General features: G+C 34.4%; 1 long non-coding RNA gene across 2 annotated transcripts in view; it reads right to left on the reverse strand.

The window, feature by feature from the left end:
* The window catches only part of LOC107041497, a 10,721-nt gene extending 5,334 nt beyond the window's left edge, over positions 1 to 5,387 (reverse strand). Inside the window, exons 1-2 of one of the 2 annotated variants that reach the window (XR_001461068.1) lie at positions 5,304 to 5,387; positions 4,148 to 4,191 (exon numbers count right to left, since the gene is read on the reverse strand). This is a non-coding gene — a long non-coding RNA (uncharacterized LOC107041497). Of the gene's footprint in view, positions 1 to 4,147; positions 4,192 to 5,249 lie in introns of both variants that reach the window. The other variant, XR_001461069.1, reaches the window with a different exon arrangement.
* Between the last annotated feature and the right edge of the window lie 3,065 nt (positions 5,388 to 8,452).

Below are 8,452 nucleotides of genomic sequence, written 5' to 3' on the forward strand. Positions count from 1 at the left end.
CCCCAGACTTCATCACGCACTTATCATATAAAATAGTATACGCAACACGTGCGGACAGCAGGCGGTCTCAGTAACCGCCTGCTTTCCGCACTAGTTGCGTAATGTACTATATTAACATTGTTGAGCTATATATTAAGATACTTCTTATTATATATATTATATTATATACTTGAATGAAGTATATTTTATACTCAATTCAAGTACATTTTTGTTTCGTGTATGTCAGTATGTGTGCGCAGATTTTTCGAAATTTTGTTATAAATTTTCACGAAAAAAGGAGTCAAGTAGAAGCCAAAAATCTGAAATCTTGTGGAATAATTGGCATTATTTGAGAGTACATCTAGGCGAAATTTCAGCTCAATGAATTCCGCGGTTACGCATTTTTTAAAATAGAAATGTTCAATAGAATGAATTTTATAGATCGAATCTATATTGATTTTTCCCTGTCATATTTTATATCAAATATTCGTCTCCAAAAAAAACGCGCAGAAAAAGCAACATTTTTCAAGGAAATCGGCGAAAAAGAAATCGAACTCCAACGGAATTTTCCAACAAATGCGTTTAAATTTTTTACTGAATTTTTACGTACGTGAAATGACGCATTTTTGGCAGCCCCTCCCCTAATAAGTTTCAGTAAAAGCCACCTGGAGAAAGGGCGTTACGTAGTAATTGGCTATGACGAAAATTCTAACGACACTAAATAAAAGTTAAGTAATAAGGTGTACTTATGGGCTCTCTTTCTAATGCCGGCGTGCGTTGTTTTCCCGTGATTCAATTGAGGGTAGATTATACTGCTCGGTGTGCATTACAGAAATATGGGATGACGTGTGTGTGGTAAGGTGTGTTTTTTCTCAAATGGGTGTGTAACTGGAGATGGAAAAATTGTTGTTGATGAATTCTAGGAATTACTGTGAGGAATTCATTTGAACAAAAAATTATTAAATGGGATTGAGACAATCGGCATTTGTCTAATGATATTGCAAATTTAATGGTATTGCAAACATTGCAAATTAGCTCTGCCGAAAAACTATATGAGGTATTCCATGCCAAATGAGTAAACGGCTGACCTTCACCTGTTTGGAAATTGATCTCGATTTTTTCGATGATTGGAGGGCTAGAAAAACTATCTTTCAATTTTTTTCAGATTTCGAGGAAAATCCATTTCGGTTTTTTTTCAATAACTCGGATTGTATTCAGCCGATTTTAATTTATGATGGCTCAAAATTTTCCATTTTCTACCATTTACAAGAAGCTTCTCGATAATGTTTTTTTTTAATCCCTAGGTGACATAAAACCAAATTTTCAAAAAAAAAATGGAAAAACTGCAATTTTCAAAATTATGTCACCTTTTATTTTTCTCATCTTTTTTCAATATCTCTTATAATCAAAACAAGCATTTAGAGCTGTCACACAATTCGTTTTCGTTCTGGATTTATTTTTTAAAATTTTTTCTTCTCAAAATTCCGCGAATTTTGTCAAAACACCCCAAAACAACTTCGATTATGTATCAAAAAAATATGTAACATATATAATTATTCATTTCAATTCACTTCATACTGTTTATAATCAATCAACGCCATTTTGGGGTATTTTGACCAAATTCGTGGAATTTCGAGAAGTAAAAATTGAAAATAAAATAGATCTAGGACGAAACCTAACTTGTATGATGCCTCAAAATACTTGTTTTGATTACAAAAGTAAGTGAAAAAAAACGAAAAAAATAAAACGTGACATAATTTTGAAAATCCTAGTTTTTCTACTTATTTTTTTGAAAATTCGGTATTATGAGTACCTAGGGGTACGAAAAAAATACTCAAACTATTTTTACAGATGGTAGAAAATTGAAGATTTTGACGTATCATAAATAAAAATCGGATGAATAGAACTGGAGTTATTGAAAAAAAAACGAAAAAACTAAGAAAAAAATCATATCTCCGAAATGGGTTGTTGAAAAAATCCGAAAAAAATTTAGAGACAATTTTTCTAGTACCCCCTCCCCGCCCCCCTCATTTACCGTGAATAGCTCACATGTTTCAGGTGAGAATATTTGATGGAGTGGAACAGCTTTACTTGAGGGAACTTAACCAACTCGATGGACGAAATTTAATATCTTTACAGAAATTAAATTGTTGTCGTGATCATCAGAAATTCACTTGACAAAAGCGGAGGTTCATATAATTCCCTGTAGAGCGAGTGTATTTACCGGAAAGACATATAAATGTCTATGCGAACAATTACGACTACGAAAATTATTATGTTTTGGTGGAAACTTTTTTGTTGTCTACAAGTAAATTGATTCAATATGATGAAATTCTCTTGAGGGAAACATATAATTTTTCGGCAGAACTAATTTTTTCTCTCAGTGTGGGTCCCTGAAAATCACTAACATCGCTGATGACTGCACACAATTCCAGTGGAAATTAGTGATAATTCCAGGAAATCAGTGACATATTCCTGAAAATCAAAACTTTCTTTCTCTGTAGAATTTCGAATGCTTTTACAAACTCCAGCTAATAATGACATTCTAAATAATTTTTGAGGTATCTGACTAATTAATTTATTCATGAAATTAGAAAAGTGTTGATATCATTAGACTTTTTAATTTTCAAACTCTCGAGAATGGACTAATGATCCCACCATTAACTGATTATGTGAATGACATTATCCATATCGATAAAGCTTCATTCAAATTCTCCAAATTCATTCAGAATATCTCCTAAACGATTATAAAACAAAATTTCGGAAAATCTCTTCCATTTGAAATCTCCCCAGGCACTTCGGCGCTTTCACTCTTCCGATAATAATTCAACAGAAAAAACAAACCTTTTCAATTAAGAATTCACATCAGGAGACCTTTTGTTTTAACAAGTGGACAATTGCATTTCTTTAATAAATGAGTCTAGTTATTGTTGTTAATAAATTAGCAATTTGCTTCCCAATTGGTTCTCTTGTTTAAATTCTTATTCCGCTATTTTCTTTCTCTATTTTTTCATGTTACGAGATCGAAGGTGCGCTCCGCGCGCCCATCACTATGATTGATTTTATATGATTCATCACGTTATTATTGTAAGTTGATTTGAACGGATATGTTATTTCACATATATAAATTTCTATAATAATACTAAGGAGAAATTCGTGGGAAATGATGAAAACTTATTTTGAAAATCCATGATTTTTTTTTTATTGAAAAGGGATGGAAATTTTGTATTGAGAATCAGTCGGAGATACGTCGAAATCCATGAAAACTTCAATTGAGGACCAACACATGTTCTATTGGAAATGGTGTTGGTATCGAAGATCAGAAAATAATTCAATGTTAATTATACGGGCGTTATCGATAGAAAACCATGAATATCTCAGATACTAAACACGATCAAGTCGGTTGTCTTTATGCAGACATATAAATATATGCACCATTTACTCAAAGATATAACTCTTTGGCGACATAATTTTTGACTTTGGCGTTCTTTCGGTGTTGTCTTATGAAAAATTTCAATGGATCTCATGATCGAACTCTCGAAAAAGCTACATATAATTTTCCGCGATTGAAAACATCTCTCTTTTTTTTTATCGTTAGTTTACATCGCTTCGACCCGGTTAGGGTATACTGCGATGATGATCAAGACTTTAAATGATTAGATCGCACCATTCTACCCGGCCGGGATTTGAACTCGGAACCTTTCGCATGTGAGGCAACGAACTTACCCACTTTTTTTTTTGTTTAACCATGTTTTTATTCAACAACACATCTATATTTACAGTATTTACAGTTATTTACATTAAAAAAACAGGTATATAAAAAAATTAACGTGATATATCTGAATTTTTAGATTAAACTATGGTCACTTAGTGACTCTCGAGTTTTTAACATTTTATGCTTTCTAATTAAGTAAAACGTTTTTCAAAAAAAAAGAAAAAAAAAAGTTTGTAATTTTAATTGTGAAAAAAAAGCGCTCATGTAATTACGTGAAAGAAAGGGGAAGAGGGAAATTTCTTCGCAATAGGGAGAAGAACTACCCCTCTCTCCTTTTTTTATATGTATAAACTCAGTCCATACGGTGAACATTATTTTGTATGAGGTATCAATAGTTGATCTTAATTAAATATGTATAAGTTGAATACTGGCTTGTGAATGCAACGAACTTACCCACTGCGCCAAGCCACCGGGCGTGAAAACATCTCTCTGTAGATCTACAACAACATTACCAACATCAATATCATCAACCAAATTAGTATCACCATCACCATGCATGCGATTTCTCATTCAGACATTCAGGAATAAACATGTGACATCTCCTATTTATATCAGATAGTACTATCATCAACTGAAATGTCATCAAAATTTAGCGTATTATTTCGTTCTGTCAAATAATTCTCGCAAGACTCGAATTCGTAATAAAGTAACACTTGTTTGAGAACTCAGCTGTTTTTCTCTCAGTGTACAGTCGAGCACTAAAGTTCGTGAACCGCCGGACCTTGCATTCTATGTATTCTGTTCACGAACTTTAGTGCTCGACTGTACATACGCCCATACGAACACTATTTAAAAATCGCATATTTAGACCGATATTTAGTTACCGTAACACAAAAAATTGTAAACTTAAGGATGTTTAGTCAGTGTCGGTAAATGTGTTTTTTTTCATGGTCAAGGAAAATTCTGTAATTTTTTCAGCAGACAGCAGAATATATAAAACAAACTTTTTTAACGCTAAAAAAATTAATCGCAATAGTCTCGGCAGAAATGAAAAAACTAATTTTTTTATATGCGGGCTCTTATGAAATTTATGTTCAAACTGATAATTAACCTACTAGAAAACTCTAAAAATAAAAATAAAAATAGAAGGTAATGTATTAAATCATACTGAATCCAATGGCCAGAGAAAAATCTGGGGTGCCCGGTCAAAAAGAGGAAATATTTGAATGATTCTATTCCATATAAGCGCATGTTAGCGCATGTATTTAGTGCATTTTGTCGATTTCATTTCTAAATAATGAACATGGATTGGTGGATTGAAATTTGTATCAAAGTGAAGGGAATATCTTCATCTCTCAGTTGAAGAAAAATCAATTTTTTTCAAGTACTTGCGATTTTGGATAAACATCCTGAAATTTGATCGATTCCAAAGTTTCCATTCGGAAGCAAAAAACATATTAAAATTCATAAAAATTGTGAATTCATTTTCCTGTCTCGCCAATGCATTTCGAAATCTCAGATAAATACCTCCCATCGGCATGGAAAATCTACCCACCATGAAACAGTTTTTCCTTTCATTTTTCACATCGCGAAAATACCTATTTCATACCGTGTGAATTTTTACAGTGCACCACCACCGCACAACGTTGTGTTACAACTGTGCAGAAGGTAAAATAAAAACAGTTCCCTCTCGTCCACATGGCGACCGGATCACGACAATGAGAAAAAGATATACCCGATTGTTGTTGTTATGTAATTCACTGTGCGGTTATTATCGTGTCCGCAGAGTATGAGTAACGCCATCTCACTTTATGACGCTGGAGAAAGAGAGGAGATGGAGGCCCGTGTGATATGCTGGATCACATCAGGTGAGAGTGCGCTCCCTCCTTCCTCTCTCCCCCCGCCGCCCGTGGAGCCCGCTATTTCCTTTTGAGGTGCAACGGTTTTATGACGTTTTTATGAGCAGAGAGAGGTGGGAGAGCGAGATCATGTTTGAATGGGAGAATTGTGTCTCAAATGGGGCATTAAAAAAGCGCAATATATATCGCGTGTCTGAGAGCAGAAGGCGGCATGTGCCAAAAATGATCTTCTAAGGCCAAAGGTCGTTACTGCTGGCATATACGACCTTTTGCTTTTAGGGACCCCATGAAATGGATCCTGAACAAGTGGACAATTGCATTTTTGCTTCCGAATGGAAACATTGTAATCGATCAAATTCAAATTTTGGGTTTTTTGTGTTATATCGACCCGTTGTGATCCAAAAACTCAGAAAATTCAATTTTTAGACCGTATCCGTACGTATGTGTGTGGTAAAGTTTTTCTTCCATTGTTCGCTAATGAATGGATGGAATCGAATCTGTTTTTTTTTCCAAATGTAGGTATTGTTGAGCCCTATCGATCGCCATTAATTAAAATTTAATTCATCGATTCGCTTTTAAAATTTTTGCATTATTTCGAAAATCGGATGTCCCATGATAACTAAAAAAATTTTCTGAATTGATTGAATGATGACTTGAAAAATTTGTTTGGATGTCCCTTTGACCGAGTTAAAAAATGAAGGCGATAGCAATAATCGTTATTTTGATTTATTGGAAAATTTGCAAAAATTTTGTATTTTTTAAAAATTAGAATTGCGGGGATATCTTTGAATATCATGCTTCAAATGAATTCAATCGTTGCTTAAAATGTTTGTTTTAATGCCATTAAGTCGAAATTAAAAGATGATTACGATAGCTATATTGGCTGATTTGATTTTTATGATAATTTTTGAAAATTTCGAATTTTTCATGGATTTCCCTGAAAGTGAGCTTTCCGATGATTTCTTCAAATGTGATGGTTCAAATTCATTCAAGTATGTGTAAATAAAATTTTTCTATTAACACTCCATCGAAGGGCTGAGGGGAGAGATAGAACTGTAAAAAAGACAATCGGTTGTATACAAGAAAAGGAATAATAAGAAATTATCATCATTATTTAGTATTCTCCTCCCAAGAAAATCATTCTTTGACAAATTTTTTTTTCTCCTTGTAGCGATCAAGATTTTCCTGGCATCGCTCATCGATGCAACGGGTTAACAATAGTAATATGAGTCATGCCGTCGTAAATCCTCTTTCCACTTTATTACTGAAATTATCGACTCCCCGATTTATTTTGGAACGTACTCCACCCATTTTCACGTTGTAAATTTTAATGATAGGGTCCAATACAATGGATAAATAATAATTTCCATCCTCTCGTTTTTATTATTCCTGTTTATATGAATATTCTTCTAATGAGAATTTAATTACCAGATTCTGCACGTGAGGTGAAGTTTCATAAAATGTTTTCCGTAATTAATGTGACGAATACGAAATGTCAAGTAATTTTTAATAATACGGAAGATTTCTAGAGTTGCATTACATGAAAAACTATCATCATTATTATTTACAAAACCTTGACCGTTCTTGTTCAAGATTTTTCCCACGCAGTCTAATTACAAAATTCGATGATTACACTGGGAGAAAAAATAGCTCTGCCGAAAAACTATGTGTTCCACGTGAGAATATTTGACGGAATTGAATAGAATTACTTAAGGGAAATTAGCCAACTTGATAGAAGGAAATTTAATGTCTTTTACAAAAATTAAATTTTTATCGTGATCATCAGAAATATCTCGAGCAGAATTCGAACTGTTGGCAGGAAAAAATATAATCTATTGTACGTCAATCATTTGATCTGACGGAACTCCATAGATTTATACCACGGAAAGAATAGATTGATGAGAAAAACATGCAGTAGAGGCTTCGTATAACATACCTCTCTATAAGATACCTGGCGCTCCGAGCGCCCGAGGTCTACCCTCATTCTCGGAACTTTTATCGCCTTCCGAATGTTTATGTTCCGTGGGCTTCTTATAAGATAACTATGTCCCCGATCATTTTTCAACGGAAAGAGAGTAGTTGTAAGGATCAAACGGTGTTAAGGGTCAAACGCGAGGGACGAACCAAGTGATCATCAGGGTCTAATGACTTTAAAGGGGGTCACACCACTTTTTTCAAGTAAAGGAAATAGGGGAGGGTGTGCCTGTACCGCCCACCTAAGGGGAAATGCCANGGGTAATACCGCTCGGCACGATTCCAATGCCGCTCATAGGGTTTTGCGTGTATCGCTCGCGCCGCAACCTAACCTGTACTCGAGTGCTGTCGAGCAACTACGTGGCCGATCCTATGAGCGGTATTACCGGCTCCGCTCGGCGTCAACAAAATTGTTGATAATTATTGACATGAGTGGAGTTTTGAGTTCGAATTGGTCTCAAATTACGCACGAAAGTACCACGAATCGAATAACCACAGTTTAATATGAGAATTCAGCGTTTGAAACTATCGAAAACCTTAATTAAAAGTCCGATAATTTTGCACTGTAAAGACCTCAAAACTTCGTTACGTGTTTTTTCATATTTAAAGTGGTAAATAAAGTGAAATTTTTCCGACAATCACATCCTATCATCAAATTCTTCATGATCAGGAACAGTAAGAAATTTTCAAGTTGATGGTTGTGGGGAAAATCGGGTGAGCGGTATTACCCGCTGAGCGGTACAGGCACACCCTCCCCTATACATCGATTTTTTTTCACTTTTTCTATCGAAAAATCGTAATTTTTCGTCTGTGATTATTCTCGAATCCATACCAACAATCCTCCAACATCAGCTGCCATTCTATTACGCGGGGTTATGTTTAGAGAGAAAAGGGAACGCGGGTGATACAAATTCAAAATGTTAAA

The sequence above is a fragment of the Diachasma alloeum genome, unplaced genomic scaffold (genome assembly GCF_001412515.2).
Source record: "Diachasma alloeum isolate Michigan unplaced genomic scaffold, Dall2.0 Dall_scaffold_00366, whole genome shotgun sequence".
Taxonomy (NCBI): domain Eukaryota; kingdom Metazoa; phylum Arthropoda; class Insecta; order Hymenoptera; family Braconidae; genus Diachasma; species Diachasma alloeum.